The 27651-nt window shown below is 47.9% G+C and overlaps 1 protein-coding gene across 2 annotated transcripts in view; it reads left to right on the top strand.

Annotated features, from left to right (window-relative positions):
- The window catches only part of ATF7IP (activating transcription factor 7 interacting protein), an 813149-nt gene that overhangs the window by 70406 nt on the left and 715092 nt on the right, over positions 1–27651 (top strand). The window contains exon 2 of one of the 2 annotated variants that reach the window (XM_069652711.1): positions 5545–5624. The exons of the other annotated variant lie outside the window; for it this stretch is intronic. The gene's annotated coding sequence lies outside the window, so the exon portion shown is untranslated. The remainder of the gene's footprint in view (positions 1–5544; positions 5625–27651) is intronic. 2 annotated transcript variants of the gene reach the window in all.

Below are 27651 nucleotides of genomic sequence, written 5' to 3'. Positions count from 1 at the left end.
GTGACTGACTCAGCATTGTGGACCTTCAGGACGCATACATGCACATCCTGATATGGAGACTACATCGAAAATATCTGCGGTTTTCCTTGGGGGAGGAACACTTCCAGTTCTGTGTTCTCCCTGTTGGTCTCAGCTCGGCGCTGCGTGTCTTTACAAAGAAGTCGGTCATCGCAGCTTTCCTCAGGTTGCAGGGAGTTCATGTATATAGATATTTGGACGATTTGCTCCTGCGCAGTCCCTGTCTACATACCGCTTTGTTCAATCTCCAGTCTCTCCTCCAGCTCCTTCTTCGTCTTGGGCTGTCTGTAAACTGGCGGATATCTTCCATGACGGTCTCTCAAGACCTGATCTGCCTGGGTTTCTGTTGGAATACGGTCAGTACCAAGGTGTTCTTAACGGCAGACAGGATTACGGACTTATCAGCCATGTCCCAGCTCTTCCTCCAGTCTTCGCATATGACGGTTTGGTGGTTCCAGAGACTTCTAGGCCTCATGGCTTCTTGCATGTTAGCCCTCCCTCTTGCACGTCTGAAGATGAAGCGTACACAGCTAGCACCTCAGAGTGCTTGGTCTTGGTCTCGGGCATCGGACCCAGATTCCAAGATCATCCCAGTTCCTTCCTACAAGACAGCAGATCTACATTGGAGGTCCTCGACCAACAACCCCTCGGTGGGAGCCTCTTTCCAGGAGCCCTGCCCGGAAGTGACGGTTACAACGGACTCCTCCCTTTTGGGGTGGGGCGCGACACTGGACCAGCTCCAAGTGTTCGTTCTTTGGCCACTTCAAGACGAGCAGTTTCATATAAATTATCTGGAACTTCTTGCTTTTTGTGGCGCTCAAGTCTTTTCAGCTGTCCATCGGAAAAAAGGTAGTCCGGGTTCGTACGGACAACTCTGTGACAATGTTCTACATCAACCAGCAGGGTTGGCACCAAGTCACCACTCCTTGTGGATCTAGCCATACAGGTTTGGGAATGGGTCATCCAGCACAAGATTTGGCTCCTAGCTGTTCACATTCCGGGTCACATCAATGTGACGGCAGACTCACCCAGCTGCCAGTCAGCCAGTTACGAGTGGGAACTGAACATGGGTGTTCTTTCAACCATTTTTGGCCAATGGGACACCCCAGATGTAGATATCTTTGCGACTTTTACAAACCAGAAACTTCCTCTGTGGGCATCCATACAAGGTCTCGGAGTGCCCTCTCTGGAAGACGCTCTCAAGATTCTGTGGCACAACATGAAGGTTTATGCCTTTCCTCCACTGCCCTTGATCCATCGATCACTCTGCAAACTCCTTGTCATAGCTCCATGGTGGCCAGCCAGATTCTGATTTTCGGAACTTCAGCATCTGTTGATTGTTCCTCCAATCTGGTTGCTGTTGATTCCTGACCTGCTTCACCAATGTGATCGCCAGATGTGGCACCCCTCCCCACAATCTTTCAGCTTGGCGGCATAGTACCTGAATTTAAATCCTTAGCGCAGTACAATTCAGCAGAGGACAATATGCGCATCATTCAAGCAGCTAGGAAACCTACTACGAGGGCTCAATATAGGAGCAAAAGGCTCAGTTTTTGTCACGGGTGCTTAGCTAAACAGCTTGACCCCAGACACGCCACGGTTGACTTGTCTTTTGTGTCTCACCTTGCTGCCTCAGGCATTCATGTTGTGTCTTGCAGAACCTATCTATCTGACATTGCGGCCTATCTGTCCACTGACAGCTGTTCCTTTTCTTTGACCAATCCAGTCATTAAAAGGCATTTCTTCATCTGTTCCCGCCTATACGCACTCATTTCAAATGGGATTTGAATGTGGTCCTCACGGCGTTATGCCATAAACCATTTGAACCTATGGCCACCACTGATCCTAAATATCTTTTGGAAGGTCCCCTTTTTGATCGCGGTTACATCGGCAAGGCGAGTAAGCGAGCTTCAAGCTCTTTCAGTTGAACATCTGTTCCTAACCTTCCACAAGGACAAGGTTGTTCTCCACACTTATCCTTCCTTGCTGCCTAAGGTGGTTACTGATCTGACCCAATTGATTTCCTTACCTGTCTTCTTTCCGAACCTGGCATCGGATGCCGAGAGAGTATTACACAATTTGGATGTCAGAAATCCTCTGAAATATTATCTCGACAGAACGAGTGAACTTGGGGGCTCCTCACAACTCTTTGTCACTTTCGGAGACCCCAAAGAGAAACAGGCTACCAAGGCAACTATATTCAGATGGATTGCATTCTGCATTTAAGAAGCCTATACCATCCAGGTTCTTCAATCCCCGAAAGGCATTCATGCTCTTCTTGTATGCGGCAAAGCGGCTGCTGTTGCCTTCCAAAAGTATGTTCTTTTGGAAACCATTGTCAATGCGGCTACGTGGGCTTCCCCATCAGCTTTTTGTAAACATTATTGTTTGGACCTGAGCTCTGTAAAAATAGAAGGGCAACATTTTCAATTGTGATACAAAAGTGCTCTAGTCCCGTCCCAAAGGACGGAATGTCCCACAAGTATGGAGGAAAGTGGACTGTGGACTAGGAGTAAGGTAGTCACTACGTTAAGTAACTTTATTATATTGCAGTTCGAGGTTCTGTGTTGCCCTGGCGGGTTCCTCTACTGCATTGTCTGGCTGTTTTGCTGCCTTGTGACAGAGTTTTTATTGCCTGTTCGTTGGCCTCTACCCACGTGCTGAGGGTAGCCATGTATTTACGACAGCGATTGCTTAATTTCTGTTGAAAAAGACGGGAGCTGTGTTTGAAAGGTGGCTGAGAATTTTTCTTGGAACGCTTGGAAACTTGCAGCGAAATCCTCTTTAGCCGCCGCCATTACCTCTTCTGGATAGTCAGAGTTTTGAAGTAGGGTGGGTCACCTCCCTGGGTCTATAGCGGAGGTCCCTGAGCCCGGTGCTCCCCAGAACCTTTGCAACAGATTGTTTTCCTTTCGGGTTCTTTGGGGAGGGGCTGTGGGGGGAGCTGTGAATGATTTTTTTCTTTCCTTCCCCTCGGTTTATGACAAGGTATACCAACCCAGGTTCACCTATTGGGATTGGTGTGCTACTCCATCTATGTTCAGAAATGCAGTGCTGTCATTTCCACCTTCAAAGTTCATGCAGTACTACAGTGCGTCTGTGGTTTTTTAAAATTTTTTTAGGCTGGAGGCGTGTATGGTAGCGAGTATCACAGACCCCAATGTGGTGGTACCTCTATTATCCTACAGAGCGCTTTGCCACTGTAGGATGGTGGTAGATATGAAAAATGGCTCTGAGGTGTAAGAACAGCGCAATCCTTCGTGTCACGTATATCCCCACCAGGCTATGATATTTGGGGGGGAGGGTGTGTAACGCCCAGGCGTGCATCAAGCCCAGCGCTGTAGATTGCCTGTCACCAGCCTATCTATCCCAGTTGGCCTTGCTTGCCTAGAGTTATATAGGTTGCAAAAGAGCCCAATGGCTCTTAGCTTACAAGCCGGTCAACGTTGAGGATGCAAGTCAAAACTACAGGCTTACCGGAATCTCCTACTACTGCAGATATAAGGGGTGCAGCCTGTCTCATTCGCTTTTCAAGTGTGTTTAGGGCATACTTCGTCCACCAATCAATCCGTTTGAGGCTCATCTGCCCTGATCGGAGTGAATCGAGGTTTAGATGCAAGGGGGGTGGGGCGCCCGGATGGTGTAACGTGGCAATATGGTCCCCCGCCGTGTTGCTGCTCCCGGGCTGTCCCTGGTCCATGTGTTCCCCAGTGTCTTGCATTACATTTGTCCTCCCGCTGCGCTGCAATTAAACCGGTCCGCGTAATGGATGGCTCGCCGGCTGATTCAATACACTTGGTGTCCGTGTCCACTTAAGAGCCCAAGCCTCTCTTACACAGCCGACAATAAGCTCCTTGTTGAGGCCCACTCCGAGACTGCAGCTGCAGGCAACAGCGTTGTCTTGTGGGGCCTGGAATGAGTCAGTGTCCCCGCCTGCCAATGATTCTCGTTACACCACCTCCCGGCGATGCAAAAGGATCAGATGTCCAACTGGGACCCCAGCATTTATGAGGAAAGATTAAGGCACCCAAACGTCCTAGACCCGGCTCCTTGTGAGCGAGGTGCGCTGAAGGCCTGTGCTCCGACAGTTACATAAAGGTCTCGAAACAGATTTAGGCCAACCTGCGTTCCTTGCCCATATGTTCCTGTAATTCAAAGCAGCATTCCGGAGTCAAAATATATATACAAATATCCTGCTTTAAGGTTATCGGCCACTCCCATTTGTTTTTTAAAACCATGTATATATTTTCTGCAACTTGAAGTATGCTGTTAAAGTGGTTTCCCTGTCTTTGGCCTTTTCTGCAGCTAATTGTATGTTATCATTGTTGAAATAAGCGAAGAAAAATAGGGTGAAAATACTCTATTATGACTGGTGCTAAAGCGTACAGCCCTCACCGTAGGGCCAACTGAGAGCACCAGTCATAATAGAGTAATTTCACCCTATTTTTCTTCGCTTATGATTATCTGATCCTCATGCCAGAGGACCTTTACTGAATGGTAGCCCCAGGCCAAAACTCTATTAATGAACACAAGCCAACTTAATTTAATCAGTATATAAGCTACATGACGTAGTGCCCTCCTTCAACCTTTTTTGTTTCTATCATTGTTGAAATACACATTTTGTTTGCCTGGAAGATGAAGTCTTATTGTGGTATACGTAAGCTCCCTCTAGTGGTGATAACCAGCGAAGCGGGCAGGACCGTTTTGGACAATCGTACATCTGGCCTTTTATTATATAGTATATGTGATTTATGAGTTTTCTCTTTTAGTTTGTGTACTATGATTTGTATGGTATTGAGTTATAGATTTGTAAATGTAAAATATATTCGATTATTTATGAAACACCAACTACAGTTCTGCTTTGTATTCCAAGCACCAAATGTGTGAAGAAGGGAGATCGTGGATTCTCGGTCTATGGGCCCAGAGCCTGGAATAAATTACCTAGAGAAATTTGTGACATCAATAGCCTGTCGGCTTTCCAGAGGGCCGTAAAGACTTATTTGTTCTGCTAAGAACCTTGACAGAACTATTCCTGCTTCATATGCTGTGCAACCCTCATATGATCCAGTGGATCTCTCATAGACACATGATTAAAGGAAACATCTGCGCCCAGGCACGATTCAGTTCGTTTAGGTGCGCGATACAAATACTGCTATACAATGCAGTGGAACTGTTTTTTATTTTTTTGTTTTTTTTCCCCTTCAATAGACCATTTAAAAAATATATTTCGCATATTTGCTAACATGACTAGATTTCCTAAATTATGTTTTTGAGGGATACCCCATTTTTATTTAATTTTAATTTGTAGATTGTGCAAATTTCCTTACTTAAATTGCATTTTGCACATCATCTAAGGGAGGAGTTTCAAAGTGTTCCCAAATCCAAGATCTTAATTTGCCAAATTGAGTTGTTTCAGAGGTTATTTTTTTGGGATGTTGCTTTTTGTTTTTACTATTAGTTGTGCTTCAAATGCTTTGACTACTGTCAGTAATATTTTATTTTTTTCTTCACATTTTTATTTCAAAGGTTGAAAGCTATCATAAAAGAATACAATACAGATGAATAGTTCTACACAGAAATTGCAACAATAAAAATCTTTACAGAAGGTATAAAATAAAATTTTTCTGACATTCTTCATTTAGTAATATTGCTCCTTCAATGAATGAATGAAAAGACAACATGAGCAGCGTGTTTGTTGGGCAAAGAGCACAGGTATGTTTTGCATCAGTAATTGTAATTGTTCTACAATTATTTATTTGTAATGTTTGCTCAGTTGTTGACGTTTGTGATGTAGAAGTTGAAAGGAGCAGTAGTAATAGGTAAATGATCTTTTTTTGACTTGTGTGATGCTAGTTTTGCTTTTTAAAATGCTACTACTCCGAAAATGACTGGGTAAAGCACTTTCAAATGGTCTTTACCGGAAAGGAATTGCCAGACCTTGTAGAAAGCAGAAATGATGATACAGCCTGGGACATAATTGAGTCCAGTGAAGACATTCTTATGGCCATATCAAAGCTAAAGACATCGAGATCTGCTGGGCCAGACGGTATTAGTAATTCGCTGTTAAAAGAGCACAGCTTAGCGTGGTCAAGATTCATTGAAAAGCTATTTGCGGTAATAGCTGACAGAAAACAGGTCCCGAGTTCATGGACTGAGGCAATAATTGTACCAGTATACAAGAAGGGCAGTCGGGACGACCCTGCCAACTATCGCCCGATTGCCCTCCTGGATACTATTGGCAAAGTGTTGGCGACATTTCTACAAAAAAAACTATCTGCATGGGCAAAAGAAGTCGATCTACCTGACGTCAGACAAACTGGATTTACAAAGGGCGTGGGAACAGAGAACAACCTTGCCCTAGTAAATCTGTTAAAACTCGACGCCCTAAACAAGAAAGAGCAATTATTCATGGTATTCATCGACTTACAGCAAGCGTTCGATTCAATTAATCGAAACAAATTATGGGAGAAGCTGTTAAATAGAAATTGCCCAAACGCCCTGCTGCAACCAATAAAGGCATTACATTCCAATACAACAGAGTAAGACTAAATGCAAGTGGAGACCTGTCCAAACCCATTATTACCACCAGAGGGGTGAAACAGGGATGTCCACTCACTGCCCTCTTGTTCAAACTTTATATCGCTGACATCTCAATCGCATTGGCAAGTGTCAAATGTTTCCCTCCAAAAATCAATGGACATCCAATAAGCTATGTGATCTATGCTGATGACTTAGTACTGTTCGATAAGACCCGGATAGGATTACAGCGACTCTTGTCAGCGCTCAAATCTTACATGATTGTCAATGATTTGTCAATCAGTGTGATAAAAACAAAAATCATGAAGTTTGGCAGCGATCGGGTCGCTAAAAACAAGAAATTTAAATGGCAAATTGATAACAAATTTCTTGAAGTTACAGAAATTCGTTATTTAGGAATTCTGATGAATACCTCGATTCGTGAGTGGAGCTGGGTTCAAGATCTAATCCAGCGGACCCGAATGCTTGCCTTACAAGGAGCAAGATTATACACCCTATACGGAAAATTTTCAGTAATACCGCTGCGCACGTTTTACCTCCAAAAAGTGGTCCCTACAATAACCTTTGGGGCAGAGGCGGGCTGGAATATTGACCTAAAGATCTGGTCTACTTTGGAAGGGTTATTCTGGCGCCAAGTACTTAGATTACCTAAGTATCTCTCAATGACCACAATTTGTCATGAACTGGCACTAGAAAGCTTATATGGAACAGTTCTTTGGAAATCCTTGTCACTACTACGAAAGATGGAAATATCGAATCCTGAACCAGCTTACAAAATACTAAGATCAGGAGGATCACATCATCACAAAGGTTTGCTTTTAAGATGGTCAGAGAAACTGAAAGCCATCATGCATAATGCAAATATCTCAATGGACACATTGACAAATCGGCCACAGATTGCAAGAACTAAGTTGAAAGAATGGTTATGGATCGACAACTTGGACAATCTTGCAAGGATGCCGACAGTGTTAGATCTTGGGCCAACAAAGAATAAAGTGGACAATATGCCAAAATATCTGTGCCAATTTCTCTCGCGATATCACAGAGACACATTTCTCAGACTTAGATTGAACCTTCATAAAACAAACCAAATGATGGTGATGAGAAAAATGAAACCGGTTACTGATGAAGCTTGTCGGCACTGCAAACTCCACGTAGAGTCATTAAAACATCTGACAATCGAATGTGTGGCAATAAATGAGTTGAGACTCATCCACCTGAGTAAATTCAAGCCTGCAAACGATATGATGGAAGATTTGTGGTTCCGAATACTGAGTGGTAGCTCGGAACATCTAATCTGTTCAGTGATAAATTTCCTCGATAAAGTCTTAATCTGAATGTCTAGAACTTAATTTGAATGTCAAGAACTTAAATGTACAAGGAAAGTGTTACTAATGAATTGAGGATGAGTTGTAATAAAAGTTTGTAAAAACTAGATGTCACAAATACATTTTTTTTTAAAAAAAATGCTACTACTTGAGTGACGTATATTTTTTTGCTGATGTTCTAGGGTTTGTTATTGGGATATTACTTGGTCTTGGAAGTAGAAGATGTACTCAGATGCATTGGTTTGGGTTCAATAAAAATAGTTTGCAATGTTGAAATAGTACTAGTAATTGGGAGTGTATTTGTATTATCGTTTTCTTTGTGGAGTTTCAACTGTTGGAATTGTAGTCTGTTTCTAATTAGGTGTGGTATGCTTTGTTTTCTGTGGTGTAACGACACTTTGAATTATTAATGCAGTGCTAGAACTAGTTTCATTTGTATTGCTATTTTGCACTGTTGAAATACAATTTGATTTATTTTGAGAGGTTTAAGGGAGGAAGGGTATTTTTGCCCCCCTTGTACATTCTGCATGAAGGGAATCTGTTGCTCATCCCGTCACGGGGAGACGTCCCCTTGTCTTTTCTCTGACGACAGCGGAAAGAAGCCATTGGATGACACATATAGACTCCATTTTGTGCTACCCGGGTCTCCATCTTTTTACTAGGCTGTGCATTGAATTCTAAAAAGCCTTCTCTCCCATCCTCGGACACCCCCACCACCTCCTCCCCTGTCTGCGCCGCACTGGCCCTTTTCTCACGGAAGCTCAGGCGCGAATTGTTGCAATCGGATACAGTATTCTTTTTCTTCCTCTGAGCTCATTGCCCTGTGTGTGACCAGGGTGAATCTTGACTTGTGTATTTGTCCATCTCCACAAACCCGTATGTGCCCTCTCAACCCCCACCTTTGCACCCACGAGTCACCAAATCCAGACAACTCTGTCTCTTGGATTCTGATACACATCTAACCCCCTGCAAAGACCAGAGCGAGCACCCTCTCACCTGCACCATATGGGATTAAGGCACTGTGTTTTACTGTTCCTTGAGGGCAAAGTATAAGCTGGATATATAGTTGTTAGCTGAACTTTATAGCACCTCCACTAAATGTCAGAGCCTAAAGGTGATTAGCTGTTTCTAGCCTTTTCTCTGTTGTCAGAATAAATAGATTTAGCTGATCTGTGCCCAGCACCTCTGACCTTCAACCATCCCAGATGAGACCGGCGCCTCTGACCTTCACCCATCCCAGCTGACCCACGTGCTGCAAGAAGCAACAGCCCAGCACATGCCAATCAAGCTGCATCGAACACTTATGGCCCATACTGTAACATTGTAGTGAACCAATGAGCATGTAGCATTCATCACCTCTACTGTTAGTCACTAATGATGAAAGTTGTTCATAAATGTGTTTCTATATTGCTGGCAGAGCGCTCTCGGAGCAGCAGAGTCCTCTGCGTGCATCTTTTACCTGATATAGACTTTGTTCAACTTGCTATCTATCTCCTGGTCTCATTGCCTGTTGGGGTGTGTATTTATTATGCGTTTGGGGAATGACCACCTTCATTTGGTGACCCGTTAGACGTGATTGATCCGGGACGACCCCCGTACTCTGCAGCGAGATCCGGGGCACCATCTTCAAGACCACTGCCACCTACGGCCGACCGCTATTTAAAATGTGTACACTCCTGAGCAGGTTCTGCGGGTCCCAGCTTTGCGAATACCCAACTGCTCGCTGGAGCGGGCGACAGCTTAGTTGGTGGAGGCACCCCAATTGTGGATAGACTGCGAGCGGCCGTTCTCAGAACAACCCGGCACGTAAGTATTGATTGCAAGAAGAATTGAAGAAGGGACAATTCATAGGAGGAGGGTCAGATTAAATAGTAGGGGAACATGCTTTGGGTTGGATTGGGTGTGAGTGAGATTGAGTGATTGTTGATTAAGGTGTTTTTCTTCTTCAAATGACCATTAGGTTTTTATATAAAATGATAAAATAAGGAGGTACAGGAACCTAGCTCAGAAAGGGGGTGGAAGGCAGCACCACATAGTACTGTCTCAACCGGTGCAGGAATATAAGTGAGTAAAAAGGAATAAGTAGGAGTCTTGTATTTGAGCCGACTCAGAAAATAGCAATTATTTCTTTTGGTAGTGATAAACGTTGTTTAAACATAGGCTCAGAAGCAGCTAGGGTGAGGTGATTGCGAGGTGTGAATGAAGGGGAAAATTTAGCATTCTTGAAAGAGAGTAGAGGGTATAAAGGATTATCATAAATACATGTTTCATGTTTTTTGTTGTCAGTAAGGTGCGTCAATTTGTCAGGTCAACCTGTTAATTGGTTTGTTTCTATGTTTTTTGTTCTTACTATGAAGTTATGAAAGCAATATTAGGCACAGGCAAAAAGTTTTGAAATGCAATTTGTAAGGTTGATGCAAGAGATATAAAATTATTGAAGTGTTGGAGCACCTCAAAACCTTTCTCTTTGCGTCTGCCTTCGCCCCCCCCTCCCATCTTCCCTGCTGATCTGATCGCTCTTGGCACAGTCCACCTGGCCACCCTCTGTCCTCCGGGCCCAGGTTCCTGCTCACTTTGCCACACTCCTGCACTGTCTCCGGGCAACCCCTTGCACTGGGGTCTGTATTTGTACCCATACATCCCCCCCCCTCTTTTCCTTCCTGCACTTAGCTGACTTAACCTGTCTGCTGCCTTAAACTCAGCACTTGCCACTTGCTGGCTGCACTACCACTTTTGTTGCTTTTATTATTATTTATTCTGTTCTCCTTTTGCTCTGCACTTTCCACTTCTCCCCCTTCCTTGCACTTTTCCCCTCCCCCTCTCCCATGCACTTGTGCCTTTTCAGTGTCACTGGGCCTCGTAAGATCGTTGCTTTGTTCTCCCTTGTTCTCCTCCCTGGTCTTGTCACGCTCTGAAACACTTGTGTATGAGCGCGATAGAAATAAAATATGAATTTAATCTGAAATATGGCCAGAAGGAGGGTCTTTCGATAAGAGGGTGTTGGACCTTGTGGCTACATATTTAATGGCCAAATATAAAGGGAAGCGGCTCCAATATAGAAGGGGAAGTATTGGATCTCTGGAGGATGTTTGAAGAAACGCCTCCTGCAAATAAGGAAAAGTAGCCACAACCTGTAGTGGCCACAAAACGGGAGGAAGGAGTGGAGCCAAAAAAGCTGTAGCCATTGCTGACAAAACCTGCTGAAGGAGATTGTGACCCGCTGTATTTACCCCAACCAAGTGCACCAACTACGCTTGCAGTAGCCCCCTTCCCCCTTATGACCCTAAGGGTTTGTATGGTCCAACAAGCACACCTCCAGTACACATAGGACGTCTCACCTGAGATTTAGAAGCCCAAATGACCAATACTCAAGCAGAATTGTCCCGACTAAGACACTCTGAGAGAGTACACAACCGATTCCAGGGGAAGGGCAGACACCGCCGCGACCACCATTGAAAAACTCTGTTATAGCAGAAGATGAATGGTAGTCCGGGGACTTCCTTTTCCGTATCGATAGTGCCCCAGTTAAGATTGTGTGAATAGAGCAGGAAAGTGACCTGGCAAGCGTAGGGCATGGTAGCGTGATATCTGATAGGGAATGAGAAGTATGTTGGAGTGATATTGATGAGTATGAGGAATGAGAAACAGGAGGGGGTCAACAAGTGCAACAGCAAACACAGCAGGTGGGAGAGGAAGAGGAAGGGTGGCAAGGAAGGCTCAGAGACTGGATGGGAAGAATGGCACTGGCACAGGAAAAAGGAATGAGGGTAAGTAAAGGCAGGGGGAGGACAAATCTACAAATGCCCCTTATTCATAAAGGGGCAGGACGGCCCCACTATGTGCCTTGGGCACTGATGGATAAAACCAATTTGTTGAAAGCACTACCCCCACTTTCTGGGGGTGGGGGAAAATTGATGTATGCCTTTGAGAAAAACACTGCACGGGTCCCATTAGCCAAAGGTGATATCAAGAGCTTGCTAAAATCTGCAGTGGTTGATCAAGCAAACTGGGTGTGGGTGAAGGCGGGGTTCCCGGGAGTAACAATGGACTGACCAGCATAATGGGGCGTCATTTAATAACGTGAGAGCACAGGTGTGGGTTGCACTGCAGAAAACCTTCCCTGACACCACCGATTTACACTTGGTGATGCAATGCACAATGGGGGACGAGGAAGATGCTGCGCAGTCCATTCTTCAGGTGCAGGAGATGTGGAGGGCGGAGACGGGCACGGCCTGCAACCAGTCAACCTCCCTCTTTTACTTCATTATCAAGAGAGGCCTCCCGGAGGAGGTACAGAAGACCCTTGATAAAATTTTTGGGAAGCCAAGGGATGGCCAGAAATACAAACCATTATAGCACATCATTGTAGGAGGATCAAAGAAAGGGAGAAGGAAATTGCACAGAAACGATTAGCAGGCAAAGCTAAGCCTGTACAAAGTAAGTTGGTGAAGGTCACAACCGCACTACCCCCAGAAAGGCAGGGAAACTAGGAGGAGGGGACGACAGCACTGCAAGCTAGGATGGCAGCCACATGGGCAGTAACGGTCAGGAACAATGGGCTGGAGAAGAGCAGTATGGAGGGCCCCAGTGGCAAGGAAGGCCTGGAAGAGGAAGAGGTGGGTACAGGGGACAGAGGGGGGCACGGAGGACAATGGCCCAAAGGAAGGGGACAGGGAGCATGTTTTTTGTGTAGGAGGTAGGGGCATTTTACAAGGGAATGTTGTATGCGTCCCTTGGCATATTATCAGAACACACAAATAATCAACAGCAGTATGGCATCCCCACCCAGGCAGTCCCTATGGGCTACCAATGGGAGGTTAAGAAACAAGAGGAATAGCCTGACACCCGGTTTACACGAGGGCACAGAGCGCCACCACAGGGGATGTGCACGCCAAAACCAAAATGGGGAACACGCACAATAATCCTTTCACCACAACTGCAAACGGTGCACCAGCGCCATTTCAGGGAACAGCTGAGGTTGGGGAGAATGTATTCCCCCAAACCCAACAGGTAGGTAAAGGATTTAAAACACCTTTAACACTATCAGGCGAAAGGGGCGGCCTGGCGGAACAATGTACCTTTATAAATGAAGAAGTGGCTCCTGCGGTGGTGGTGGTTCCTGCAGTTCGGGGGATCCAGCAGAGGAAGAGAGGCTCTCGTCGTGGAGGAAGGTTCGAGTTACTGCACTACCCAAGGATGAAACCAGCCGCGGTGCTGCCCGACGAATAAAAGGTAAGCTCCTTGAAATCGCGGTCCGGTTGGACTGGTGCCTGGCTATCCGGTCTCGGAGTACAGGGTACTGGCGATTCGACCAAGGTAGGTCCAGGAAGGCGATTGGCAAACTGGTTGGCCCCACCAGCTCAAGGGAAGAAGGCTCTTGCAGATGAAGATCTTCTCTCGTTGTGTGGCAAAAAGTGGTGAGACGCTGCAGCAGGGCTTCACCGGTGGTTCAGTCGTAGATGTCTTTTGCTTCTCTCCTCTTCGGCTTCTTTGTTCCAGTGGCAACGTCTTGCTCTTCCAGTCCTCAGGACCCTGCTTTTATGCAAAAAGATCCCCATTCATACAGCCTAGCTGTCACTCACACAGTGGAGTGGTCATCTTGGCGGGAGACCCTCCAGCCTATCAGGATAGAGTGCGACATGGGTTGCTGATGCAACCCTGCCCAGGGGTCCTACTTCCCCCCCCCCCCTCCCACACAATGGACCTACCCCAGACTCGGTGGCGCCGAAAGGAGGGCTTCTCGGCCGAAGCCTGCCAAAAGGACGAACAAAGGATCCCCGACCTGGGTTAGGAGTTTAGAGAAAGACACGAGAAAGAAGTTATATTAAAGTTCTGGCAAATAAAACCTACCGGGGTAAAGTTAATATTGAAATACACCGGCGGTATGTTAGAGGCTGTCAGAAAATGTGGTAGCCTCGAACAATGGGAAAATCCCATAGGAAAATATTTGCGGTCGAATATTTACCGTAGTAACCACTGCCACCAGCCAGAAACTTTTGAGAGTGGGACTGTACGGTACCCTCTCGAAAATTAACGTAAGGGAAAAACTATTAACCCTTCCCAGCACCTCCATAGTAAGATGGGTTGTACTGCTTTAGTTCACAAAAATCGACCAGTAAAGTCAATGGGGACTTTACAATACCTGGGAGACAGTAGTCAGTCCCAGGGTATGGAGTCTGTTTGGGGGTCGCTACAACACCCCTGTGTCACTGTACGGAGGGTGCTGTGTAACACATGTGAATAAAGATGGTTCCTATGGAGGTGAGAGAAACCCCATAGACATTAAACACAAAAATAGCCTAGAACACACATAGCAAACATGCCTACATAACATGTAGGCCTGGCTTGTTTTTCATTGATCAAAATGACCATCTGCCAGATCGCAAAGGGAATCTTTAAATTATGTATTTCCCATCTGGGTTAACCACAATCATTTTCGAGGTACAAAGGAACATTTTTAGTTACTGGAATTGAAACCTAATTTGTTGTAATACCAGTCCCACCCACCTATTTGAGCATATTAGCAGTGTCTCCTGCATCCAAACATATGCCATTTTGGAAGTTTCTGAAATAAATGAGCAGGCACCCCTGACCGATCTCCTTATTCTCTTCACATTAAGCGCAGGGTTCGAAATTGCTGGGAGCTATTGACTTCCTGCTCCCAGCCCAGGAGATCCTGGTTAGCTTGACACCAACGGCTACCAGGAGCTACTTTTGGCTTCAGAGGCAAACTGGTGCCATTGTAAGGGTGTCAAAGAAGGATACTGACGCAAGGATGGCATTTTGGTTGGCAAAAACATATGTTTATCAGAAAGAAACCCCTCCCTATTCCTATCTTCCAAGAGGGGTTTCATTGCCTTAAACTAATAACAGATCTTTCAGAATGTTTGTTGAAATCAAACTCCACTGTCCTTTATCACAACCTACTCTTGCACTATAACTAAAGAATAAGCCAACAGAAGGTTCCTTCTCCAGGAGAATGACTCCCTTCTCCTGGTATTTTGGTGTTATTAACAGAAATGTTCTTTGGCAAAAGAACAATTCCAAGGGGAATGACTCCCTTGCCCTGGCTTGTGGTTCCACTTCCCGAACCAGGACAATGACTCCCTTCTCCTGGTATTGTTTCACTCTGCACTATAAGTACACAACAAAGCCAGGGGGAATTACTCCCTTTCTCCAGCGTCTGATTTTCCTTATTTCCCAACAGTTTCTTTTGCTCCTTTCTCATGGACTTAGAAGTCTCCAATCCATCTCGGTGCTTGAGTGAACATTTACCTACCACTGTGATGAGAATGCTTAATACACTTATGACTGGGTCCCGGACCCTTCTCTGGTGGTCGGTGGGCTTATTGCTGCCACTGTGATGAGGAAGTTCTCCTCGGATGCTCGATCCACCCTTCCCAATAGTTTGATTGTTGCTACTGGGCTAGCGGAGAGCTGCCTGAGTCTGCCTCTCTTCCACCCGTGTGCCCCCTGCGGGTCTCTCTTTCTTCCCGTTACCTTCTTTTGGACTTCGATACACCATCAGGGCTTCTGGGACTGTGATGAGTCTCTCCCACATTTTGAGCTTCTCTCCACTGCTTCAGCAGCACTGCAGCAGCTTCGTACTCTACTGAATTCCTCGGCTCTCTTCATGCTTCGTGTTCGGGTCCACTCCAGCTGGACCCACAGAGTTCTCCCTCAGCAATTCGCCAATGTCCTCTGCTCTTCGGTGTCACCGGTCAGCCGACTAGATTTTAAACTACTGCTCTGATTGGGTTCCACACTTGCTGCCTCTCCCTTTTGGGTCTGTAATCTTCACGTCCTCTCTGCTCTTCTTTGTCCTGGTACTTTCTGTTTTGGCTTTTTTCATGCACTACAGAAATCCCGGATCTGCTCTCAAGGAAGTAGTTTGGAATGGAGGGGGGGGGGGGGGGTTAGGGAAGGTTTGTGATGTTGGCCAACGGGCTGAGCCCTACGTGATCGTCCTTCTCACTGAAGGGGGAGTCCCTGCCCATGAGGTCCTCCTGCATGAAACCATCCCTAAGGGGACTATTGGGTAGTGGCCGCACCTCTCTTGCTTCATAAGAAGGGCTCCCCCCCATGGGGAGAAGTGACAAAAGCTGGAAAATAGTCACACCATACAATATATGTGGCATTAAGTTTGTTTGTGTTTGTGTGTGTGTATATATATATATATATATATATATATATATATATATATATATATATATATATATATTCTGAGGCTTGTGGAATCTGCTTAGATCACATGCTGTGCATAGGCCGACATCTAGTGGAAGCTGCGGAGTATTACAGTTTGTTTTTCGAAAATCGAAAATGGGCGTCGACACAGGCGTGCCAGTAATACTATCCCTAGTGTGACGTCCACTGTACCCAAGATCCCTCACGCGTCTAGGATCCTCAGATTGTTTTTTTCCGCCATACTGGTCGGAAGCATCTTGCGGAGTTCCCTGGCCTTAGCCATACTTTTGCTGTTATTATAATTATAATTCTTATACATTCCCTTCCCCACCCCAACGTCGACCCTCGACCTCCACGACGGCTGGAGAAGTCATCGACCGTCGACTGCTGCACGACGGATCTGGGCCTCGGAAGGCCGCTGGCCTCGGCCCGGGCCTAGTAGGCCGCTGGCCTCGGCCCTTACAAGTAGGGAGAGTGGGGGGTGGTACATACTCTTCACTCTTGATATATAGTTACATTTTATATATTCCTACACTTAGCAGCCCGCTGCCTTAAGGTGCGTATGGAGGGTACCCCTTTTCAATTCTGCCCCAAGTGCAATCGCAAATACCCTTGGGTCGACAGGCACGCCACGTGCAATCTCTGCTTGCCGAGGGATCACCCCGAAGCGAACTGCAGAGCGTGTAGTAGGTTTAAACCTAAGACACTTAAGGACCGTTCGACAAAGCGTTGGGCCCACCACGCCAGGCAGGAGGCCATGGCAGCGGAGGGCGCCTTCAGCGATGGCAGCGACGCCGTACTTTCGGACGGCGAGGGCATTACGGCGTCGAAAGACAGCCGGCGAGCGCAGGTCCCCGACCTCGGAAGGTCGTCCGGCAGGGCGGCTATGGGGAAGACCCCCGGCGACGCAAGCGCTACACACCTAACACACACTAAACACACTAAGACCAACCGGACCTCGACGACGTCGACTTCCCGGAAAGAGGCACAAAAAGAACGGTCCGACTCGGTGTCCTCTGGGCGCTCTCGATCGAGATCACCTCACGACGCAAGGCAATCATCCACTCTTGCCAAGAGTGCCTCGCTACACACATTAACGGAAGTTCGATCGTCGGGAGACGAAGACGACTTCCACCCCCAGGCCGCGCTCCAAGATACCGAGACCGCGGTTAACACCAGTGAGGCCCCACGAAAGCACACAGATACCTCTCCAGACCCTCGGCGCCAGGCGTCGAAAGTCTCTGGGGCCTCCAAGGGACAGGGAAAACATTTTTCCACGCACGGGGAGGGGGGGAAACAGAGGAAAGCACAGCCTTCCACTCCTGTAAAGCCATCCTCTCACCCTAGGCAGACAAGCAAACACAAGTCTACCCTTGAAAAGTCCCATAAATCATCACCTACTAAAGTAATACCCTGTTCCAGGGAATGGTCCAGTGAAGACATAGACAGGGTTATGTCTAGGATGTCTTCCTTGGCTGATTTTTATGATAAGAACCCAGAACATTTTCTTTCATATAACCCTCAAGGGGCCACACCCTCAGGCTCCTCCGATCCTATCCCGCTAAGTAAAAAGCTCCGGTTCGAAAGACCTGAACCCTTCGAGGTTCAGCCTTACTCCATTCCATATTCTACTCCACTCCCCAGTTACCAGGGACAAGTTTTCCCTGAAGAGGACCAGGAGTTTGAATTTATGGAAGAACAAACCGGGACAGATTACCTTGCAGAGGATGAGGACCTGGAGGAGGGAGAAAATGAGCAGGAAATTTACAGAGTAGATTCCCCAGTACAAAGCGAAGCCCCAGTTACCGACTCTCCAGTTGATAACCAGCCCCTCCTCAACGAGGTTCTCGCTCGAGCAGCGGAACATTTCCACATCGACACCCACGGTGTACAGGAGGAAAGGGACTTCGCGGAGGAGTTTGTAGGAGAAAGGAGACCGGTCGCTCAGACCATCCCTATCCTCAAGTCCATCCAACGAAGAATAGATCCTTCCCTGGTGAATCCTAACCTCACCAGAGCTGTCAACCCCAGAATTGAAAAGATTTTCCGGGCAGCCCAGTCTGACCCTCTGTATATAAGGGGACATCTTAAACCAGATTCCCTAGTGGTTACCAACACTAGAAAAAGGGCGGGCACGCCCTTATCTTCATCAGAAGCTCCTCCCGACAAGGAGAGCAAAAAACTTTACGGGTTTGGCAGGAAGGTAGCCTCAACGTCCGCCTACCAAGCAAGGATTGCGAATTCCACCACCCTGTTAGCTAGTTACAATTGCCATCAATGGGAAGAAGTCGCGGCGCTCATTGCCTCTGCTCCAGAACCGTTAAAGGGCCAGCTGGCTCGGATCTCGGCAGAGGGGAGAGCCGTGTCTGGTTGCATTTTAAAAGCAACTTTCGACGCCGCTGACAACGCAGGGAGATTGATAGCAGAAGGTACTGTTATCAAGAGACATGCGTGGTTACGGCAGTCGGGATTCAAGACAGAAACCCAGGCTTCTTTAATAGACAAGCCAGTGGAACCCGACCTATTGTTTGGGAAAGCGGTCGAAGACGCACTTAAAAATGCCAAAGATGAATATGAGACTCTCAAATCCCTTGGCCAGCTTACCAACAAACCCCCTAACCAGAGGGGGAACAGTAATTTTCGTCGCCCACGCGGCCAAAATTCACAAAGAGGCAATTATGCCCAGGGACAGGGTACACAATGGAATAACAACCAGCAGTCTACCCAGAGTTACGGCAGGGGTAACAAGAGAGGTCGTGGAAGAGGCAGAGGCAGCCCCAACAAGGGAGGTGGCACGCCTCCACCAAAACAGTGACGCTCAGTTCAGGGTCCCTTCTCACGCAACCCCAGTAGGGGGACGCATTTCCACCTTCACCCAAGCTTGGGAAGGGATCACCTCAGACAGATGGGTGCTGTCAACAGTATCCGCAGGATATTGTATAGAACTACTGCAGCGTCCCCGGAACCATCCTCCACGACAAAGAGTGCACTCCCTAGAGCATCAAAGGATCCTTCTCGAGGAGATCGCCATTCTGCTAGAAAAGGACGCGATAGAACTCGTCCCAGGACACCAGGTAAACAAGGGTATCTATTCAACTTACTTCCTTGTGCCAAAGAAAGATTTGACAATGCGCCCAGTATTGGACTTACGGCCTGCCAACAAGTATGTCAAGCCCCAAAAATTCCGTATGACCACGCTACAAGAGGTAATCCCCCTCCTAAAAAAGGGGGATTACATGGCAACCTTGGATATGAAAGATGCTTATTTTCATATTTCCATGCTCCCAGCGCACAGAAAGTACTTGCGCTTCAAGGTGGACAGTCGCCACTACCAATTCAAGGTACTGCCCTTCGGGATAGCTTCAGCACCAAGGGTATTCACCAAGGTACTGGCGGTGGCAGCTGCACACCTACGCAGGGAGGCAATCCCGGTGTACCCTTATCTGGACGACTGGCTCATAACGGGGGAAACCCCAGGAATTTGCAGGTCAAACATTCAGAGGACTATCGACCTCCTCCACGAATTAGGCTTCTCTATCAACGAGAAAAAGTCAAGTCTGGTGCCAAGCACCTCAAAACAGTTTCTAGGAGCTATCCTAGATACTCAGAAAGGATTGACCTTCCCTTCGGAAGAGAGAATTCGGAATATACTTCGGCAAATTCCGCATTATCAGTCAGGTCAACAGATAACAGTACGCAAAGCTATGCGGTTACTGGGCATGATGGCGTCATGCATTTACCTGGTCCCCCACGCGCGTCTGCGCATGCGTCCCATGCAAGAATGGTTGGCGAAACAGTGGTCTCAGGCAAGTGGTCAGTGGGACGATCTAGTGGTCGTTTCGCCAACACTCGTACAGAGCCTACACTGGTGGACAAGAGAGAATCTCGCAAAGGGGAAACCCTTTTACGATCCCGAAGTACAAGCCGTGGTGACTACAGATGCATGCCTGACTGGGTGGGGAGCTCACCATCTCCACCACACAGCTCAGGGTCTCTGGTCTCACTCAGTAGCCAAGAACCACATCAATCTGCTAGAGCTTCTGGCAGTATTCCGAGCGCTAAAGGCGTTCGAGCCCCATCTACTGAACTTGTCGGTGCAGATCAGGACGGACAGCACGACAGCCATGTTCTATCTGAACAAGCAAGGGGGGGGACTCGTTCGCCAAATCTGTCCAAGCTTGCCCAGAAAATATGGATATGGGCACTCAGACGGAACATCTCCCTGTCATCACAACATGTTCCAGGGGAGCTCAATTCCCTAGCGGATGCTCTAAGCAGAGACTCCCTCCCAGAAGAACACGAATTGGTCCTTCACAGAAACGTAGTAGAAGATCTCTTCTCTCGGTGGGGTTTCCCCACTATAGACCTATTCGCCACAAGCGAAAACAAACAATGCCCAGGATTTGCATCCAGGTTCCCCCAGCCAGACTCCCAAGGGAATGCCCTGTGGATGAACTGGTCAGGGATGTTTGCGTACGCTTTTCCACCAACTCCTCCTATCAGGAAAGTGGTGTACAAAATGAACAAGGAATCGATGACGCTCATCCTAGTTGCTCCCATGTGGGCGAGACAACCATGGTTTCCACACCTACGCAGGATGGCGGTGTGCGAGCCCATCAGACTCCCAGCCTGGTACAACCTACTGTCCCAGCAACAGGGTCAAACAGTGCATCAGGAACCCAACTCTATGAACCTAGCAGCATGGCTCCTGAGGTCATAGAGTTTGGACATCTCAAATTACCACAGAGGTGTATGGACATTCTAAAAGAGTCCAGGAAACCAAATACAAGGCACTGTTACTTTGATAGTGGAAAAGATTCGTTATCTGGTGCCAGAATAAACAAATCAACCCGGTTGATTGCACTCCTTCCAACGTTGTGACATACATGCTCCACCTGCTGGATGCAGGGTTGGTTTTTAACTCGCTGAAAGTACACCTGGCAGCCCTCTCGGCTTACACCACATCCCAGAACAAGGTCTCGTGGTGGAAAGTACCAGTGGTTAAAGCCTTCATGGAAGGAGTAAAGAGACTTCACCCTCCTATTTCGAACCCACCGCCAGGATGGGACCTAAACGTGGTGCTAGCTAAGCTCATGGGACCCCCATTCGAACCCATGCATAAAAGTAGTCTCAAACACCTGACTTATAAGACGGCCTTCTTAGTAGCCATTACCTCCATAAGAAGGGTCAGTGAAATTCAGGCTCTGTCAGTGCAGGATCCTTTCTTTACTATCCACAAGGACAAACTGGTTTTACGCACACACCCTAGGTTCTCACCTAAATTCATATCCAAGTTCCATGTAAACCAGTCCATCGAGCTTCCGGCTTTCTTCCAAAACCCGCAAAGCTCGGCTGAGGTGAAACTACACACCCTAGATGTGCGTAGGGCGGTCCTATACTATGTAAATAAAACCAGACCGCTAAGGAAAACAGATCAACTGTTTGTCTCCGTAGCTACAGGCAGAGAGGGGGATCGCGTCTCTAAGGGCGCTATCTCGAAGTGGATTATCAACTGTATACAGCTGTGTTACTCTCTTTCTGAAAAGACTCTGCCTTTTACGCCAAGGGCCCACTCTACTAGAGGCATTGGTGCCACTCTGGCTTTCATTGCAAATGTTCCCCTCGACACCATTTGCAAAGCAGCTACTTGGAGCTCTATTCACACTTTTACTCAGCATTACTGCATTGACACTCATTCCAAGACAGATACACAAGTGGGACAAGCGGTTCTAAGACACCTGTTTGCTCATGACCCTTCTCACATCCCACCTCCTTCTTCTGGTACTGCTCGCTAATCTATGCACAGCATGTGATCTAAGCAGATTCCACAAGCCTCAGAAGGGATACATTACTCACCGTAATCGTATTTCTGATGCTTGTATCTGCTTAGATTCACATGCGACCCACCCTTCCTCCCCTCCGAGAGAAGGCGCATGATTGCTTGTAGTCTTACCTTTCTGTCTATCTGCTTGGATTATCTGTACTCACGCTACTCCTCATGCTTCCTCATGTCAGAAAAAAATACAATCTGAGGATCCTAGACGCGTGAGGGATCTTGGGTACAGTGGACGTCACACTAGGGATAGTATTACTGGCACGCCTGTGTCGACGCCCATTTTCGATTTTCGAAAAACAAACTGTAATACTCCGCAGCTTCCACTAGATGTCGGCCTATGCACAGCATGTGAATCTAAGCAGATACAAGCATCAGAAATACGATTACGGTGAGTAATGTATCCCATATATATATATATATTCGCACTCTCTGCGAGCCAACACACATCTAACACAGCTAGGGATAGCAACAAACAAAACAGAGGCAGGACGCCATAGGGCACATCCAACGACACAACATGTTTCACGCAACACTGAGCGCTTGATCACGTGACATAGATATATATAGCATAATGAATTGTCGCCAATGGACAAAAAGTTAACGTTTTCATCTAACGTAAAAGATTGACTAGTTTCAGTGACCGTATTGATCATCACTTCTACGTCCCGTCCCCTTTCCTCCATACTTGTTGGACATTCGGTCCTTCGGGACGGGACCAGAGCACTTTTGTTAAAAAGCATCCGGTTCTGCGGTTGCTTAGTCCTCCGTCTATGCCAGAGCGCCTGGGATTTGTCCTGCTCTTCATGCGAACGTTGCTTCGCTAGGGCAGATCCCCATTCTCTCTGCTTGAAGTGTCTCGGGCTGGACCATCGCTGGAATTCTTGCTTCTACTGCGATTCCCTTTCCGTACGGGCACTCCAACGCCATCTTCTTCGGTGGGAGGACATCTTTCAGCGTGTTCCTCCACCTAAGCTTCAGCTTTTCATCAACGAAAAAAGAGACGCCCGGTAAATTCCTTACTTTTTAGGGTGCCCTGGCCGGGGGACTCCTTCTCTAGGTCCGGGAGGGGCTTGAGCAGCTCTACCACCAGAGTAAGGCGTGCAAGGCACCTCAGGAGAAAAAGGCATACCAGAGTTTTCTCAGAGGGTTCCCACGACGGACCTGCCAAGACCGGAACACGTTCCGAGGTTCAACTGTCAGGTGCTAAACGTCAGCCCAGTTCATCTGTGGCTTTGGACACCAGGGTTTGCTCTGAGGTCTATTTCTGGAGCTTTCCATTCAGACACCGGGGCATGCCCTAGAGCTTTCTGTACCAAGCCACTGCTTGAGGCCCCCCACGAGGGAGCTACACATAACGGGACAAAATACGAGGTTCCTCTTTTTGAGGCTACGGTCTGTACAGACAAAACCGAGAGACCTGTCCCAAAGGTCTTGTCTGTAAGGGTGATTCCTCAGCTTTTCCACGCTCATGGTTGCGGTGATACCGGTTCTGTCGAGTGGGCAAAGAGGGTAGTCATGCACCATAACTCCTGTTACCGGCTCTGCTGAGGTTCCTCCTGTGGATGCTATTTTTGAGGCCACCACCAAGCTGTCAAGTAAACATCCAAGACCCTCTCCCCCAGAACCGACTCTGCCGAGGATCTTTGTGTCAAGGCTAAGGTGTTACTTGAGTCCCCTGACCAGCATGAGAAGACGATTGCCTCATCTACACATGTGACGCAGTTCTCTTCAGGCATTGACAAAATGGTGCCCACCCCTTAATGGTCCACAATGGCCATTTTGGATTCTTCCCTTACACCTATGTTCTCGACGGCGGGTGCTGGGAATCTTAATTTTGGAGCTGAACAGCCTTTTTCACCTCAGGTGGAATGTAAAAATCTGTTCCACCCTTCTTATGACTGGCGTGCTCGGATGCGGCTGCCACATACTGTCTCGCTTCCTCTGGTCCATTCGGACCCGATTGGTGATGGACCTTCCTGGCAACCATCCTCATTGCGTTCGTGGGGGTATGCCCCATATAAGAGGCCTCTGCCTACCCCAGCGCCTAAATCTTCATCGGAGGATGTCTTTTTCAGGAAATTTCAGAGGCTCATGCATTCTTACCCAATGAATGAGTACTTTAAGGGTCCTTTCAAGGAAATCTACCCTGAACCTCCGTCGCCACCTTCCACCCCGGTGGCTCCAGCAGCGGTATCACCTCTTCCCATTGGTCTGCCTCCAGCGCTTCCTGCCCTACCCCCACTGTCTCCCATAGAGAAACTTGTAGAGTAGGATAGCACTTTAAAACCTGTGGCTGCCCAGCTGTCTGCCTCCGATTTGCTGGATGACCCTCAAGCAGATCAGGATAGCGATGAGCAGCTCCACTCTGTCAGAGAATTCCATGATCGGGTTCTGGATATTATGGCACTCCTCGACATTCCAGTACCTGAGGCCCACGCTCTGCAGGAAGGGGTGCTTTCGGGAGCATTCATCTTGTCACCACAAGAGTATACTGGCCTGTTCCTCCAGCAGGATGTTTTGGCTGAGGCCTGTAAGGTCTGGGATAAGCCCCACACCGGGCTGCATTTCAATAAGAGAATAGACACCCGTTACAGGCCTCGCACCTCTGAGGAGGTGGTCTTGGCGTCTGGTCCACTCCCTTCCTTGACGGCGGTAGCTGTGGCCACGCTTCAATCCAAGCCGGCCTCGGAGACCTCTACGGCGGCGGCTCAGATTCTCTCCAAGGAAGACCAGATTCTGGACTCTTTTGGCAAGAAAGTCTTGGCTGATTTCCAGGAGTGCATTCCTGTGGATAGGCTGGACGACTTCAAGGCCGGTTTGTCGGACGCCAGGGTGTTGGCACAAGATCTTCTGGAAGCTGTGGCACACCATGTAGATAGCTCAGCTCAAGGCCTGATGGTGGGAATTGACACCTCCCGCCAAGCGTGGATCCATGCAACAAAGTTTTTGAAGGAGCTGCAAGATAAAGTTCTAGACCTTCCCTTCGATGGCAAGGAATTGTTCCATTCCTCTACGGATGACGTACTTAAAAAGACCAAGGCGAGCACCCAAACCGCCAAATCTGTCGGTTCTGGCAAAGGTCCCAGCTAAGGCCCCTTATACACAGAGGTCAGGGTCTCGGTCTCGATCCTTCTCTGGCTTCAAGGGGTTCCAGGACTGCCGGACGCGCAAGACTAAACCTCCGGTTGATGGCACCCATCAAACAGCAACGTGGTTGGTTTTTCTCTCGCCCATCAGCCTCTTCTTCAGGGACAGGTACTCTCCCTGCCGACAAGTCTGCAAAAAGATATTTTTTGTTGGTCGCACGAGACGCCGGTGAGAGGACGAATCTAGTCTCATCTGGAGGCATGGCCGACATCACTGAAGATCGGTGGGTTTTGTCCATCGCTCAGGCGGGCTTTCGCTTGCCCCTCCCTCCTACCCCAACCTTCAATCTTCCCTTCCAACAGATCGGGACACCCTCCCTCAGAGCCGAGGTTCAGAAGCTTCTAGACCTCAGGGTGGTGGAACCTATTCACCTTGGGGAGCAAGGGGAGGGCTTCTACTCTCGACTGTTCACGGTGCCCAAACCCAACCATGCTGGCCTGCACACCGTCCTCTACCTTTCCCAGCTCAACCTTTCTCTTCCCCAAGAGAAATTCAATATCTCACCCTGCCAAATAAAGTCCTCTCTTCGGAAGGGCGACTGGCTCAGTGTAGTGGACCTTCTGGATTAGTATATGCACATCCTTGTATGGAGGCCGTATCGAAAATCTCTACGGTTCTCCCTGGGAGCACTTCCAGTGTTGTGTGCTCCCGTTAGGTGTCAGCTCGGCGCTGCGCGTCTTTACGAAGATGATGTGGTCATTGCAGCTTGTCCTCTGATGGCTTTGAGCAATCTCTGTCACTTCCAGCTCCTGTTCCATCTCGGGCTGTCATTGAATTGGCAGAACTCTTCCATGATGGTCTCCCAAGACCTGATCTTCCTGGGTTTCCATTGGAACACGATCGACTCCAGGGTATATTTGACGGCGACAGGATTACGGATCTATTCGCCATGTGTCAACTCTTCATCCAGTCAGAGCACTTGACGGCTTGGTGGTTCGAGAGATTCTGGGCCTCGTCTGTGCTTGCTCTTCCTCTTGCACATCTCTTCAGGGCTCTTGGAGTCAGGCTTCAGACTCTGATTCCAAGATGATCCCAGTCCCATCCTGCATGATGGCGGACCTTCTATGGTGGTCCTGGGCCAACAATCTTACAGTGGGGGCCTCCTTTCAGGAGTGACGATTACCATGGACTCCTCCCTTCTGGGGTGGTGCGCGAGGCTGGATCGTCTCCAGGTTTTCGATATATGAATCCGCAGGACAGGCAGTTTCATATCAATTATTTGGAACTCCTGGCTGTTTTTCTGGCGCTGAAAGCTTTTCAACCATCTATCAAGAACAGGGTGGTCTGCGTCCTCACGGACAACTCAGCGTCAATGTTTTTTATTAACAACCAGGGTGGTACCAAATCACCACTTCTTGTGGACCTTGCCATTGAGGTTTCGGAATGGGCCATCCAGCACAGCATTTGGCTACTGGCGGTACACATTTCGGGGCAATTCGATGTGACTGCAGACTCAATCAGCCGACAGACGGCGGCCAGCTATGAGTGGGAACTGAACATGGAGGTCCTCCAACATCTTTCGCCAGTGGAGCACACCAGAAGTGGACCTTTTTGCGACTGCCACAAACAGGAAATTTCCTCTTTATGCATCCAGGAACGGTCTTGCGGCCTCCTCCCTAGGGGATGCTCTCGAGATTCTGTGGCACAACGTGAGGGCATATGCCTTCCTGCCTCTTCCTCTGATTCATCGTTCACTCTGAAAGCTCAGGAATGCATTGAGTTGCACTCTCCTGTTCATAGCTCCTTGGTAGCTAGCCAGATTCTGGTTTTCGGAACTTCAGCATCTGTCAATTTGTCCTCCGATCAGACTGCCATTGATTTCCAACTTGCTTCACCAGCACAGTTTAACCTGTCTCAGGACAATATGCGCATTATCCAAGCGGCCAGGAAGCCTTTGTAACGCTCACCTGATTCCCGTAGAGGCGCCGGTCTTGACTGGGCGTAAACCGTATCTGCAAAGGTGATGTGTAACACACGGCTGGCTCTTTGGGCTGGACCTCTGTGCACTGTATGTCTGACTTGAAGGGTAAGATGTCTGCAGATAGAAAATATGGGATTAAGGAACTGGGTTATTGAATGTCTCTCTCTTCTTCCCTTTCTCTTCTCCTGTAGAACCCCAAAGGTTAACGCTCTCACCTTAGGTAAGTGAACGCCGTGCTCTCCATCTGCCTTGGGGCAGGGTGCTGTAACCAGTTTCTTCACTGGATAAGGGGAGCAGGCCTCTTGACTTCAGAGGACTGCTGTCCGTCGTTTACTGCACGAACGGTAAGTTTCGAGTAATTCTAATGTCTTTAAAGTCTTTAGTAATGATGTTTCTTGTTTTGCAGGGTTCCGGCGATGGCGGATGACGGGCTGAAGTGAGTTGAAGATGGAGCCCGTGTGATGAATAGAAGCGCCTGGAAGCACGTAAGTAAGCGCTTGTTGCCTGCTTCACGATGCGCTCTAACTGTCTTTTTATTTTGCAGGTACAAGTTCGGAGCGGCTGCAGGGTGCCGGAATACCCACTGGGTTAGATGTGGAAAGGAGTAATGGCACGTGAGTATTAAAGTTCCCCAATGTCTTTAAACGCACCTTGTTTTGTCTTTCAGATGCGGGATGCAG

Source organism: Ambystoma mexicanum, chromosome 3p (assembly GCF_040938575.1).
Source record: "Ambystoma mexicanum isolate Mex_15411 chromosome 3p, UKY_AmexF1_1, whole genome shotgun sequence".
NCBI classification, from domain to species: domain Eukaryota; kingdom Metazoa; phylum Chordata; class Amphibia; order Caudata; family Ambystomatidae; genus Ambystoma; species Ambystoma mexicanum.
This window is presented reverse-complemented; position numbering and strand designations above follow the sequence as displayed.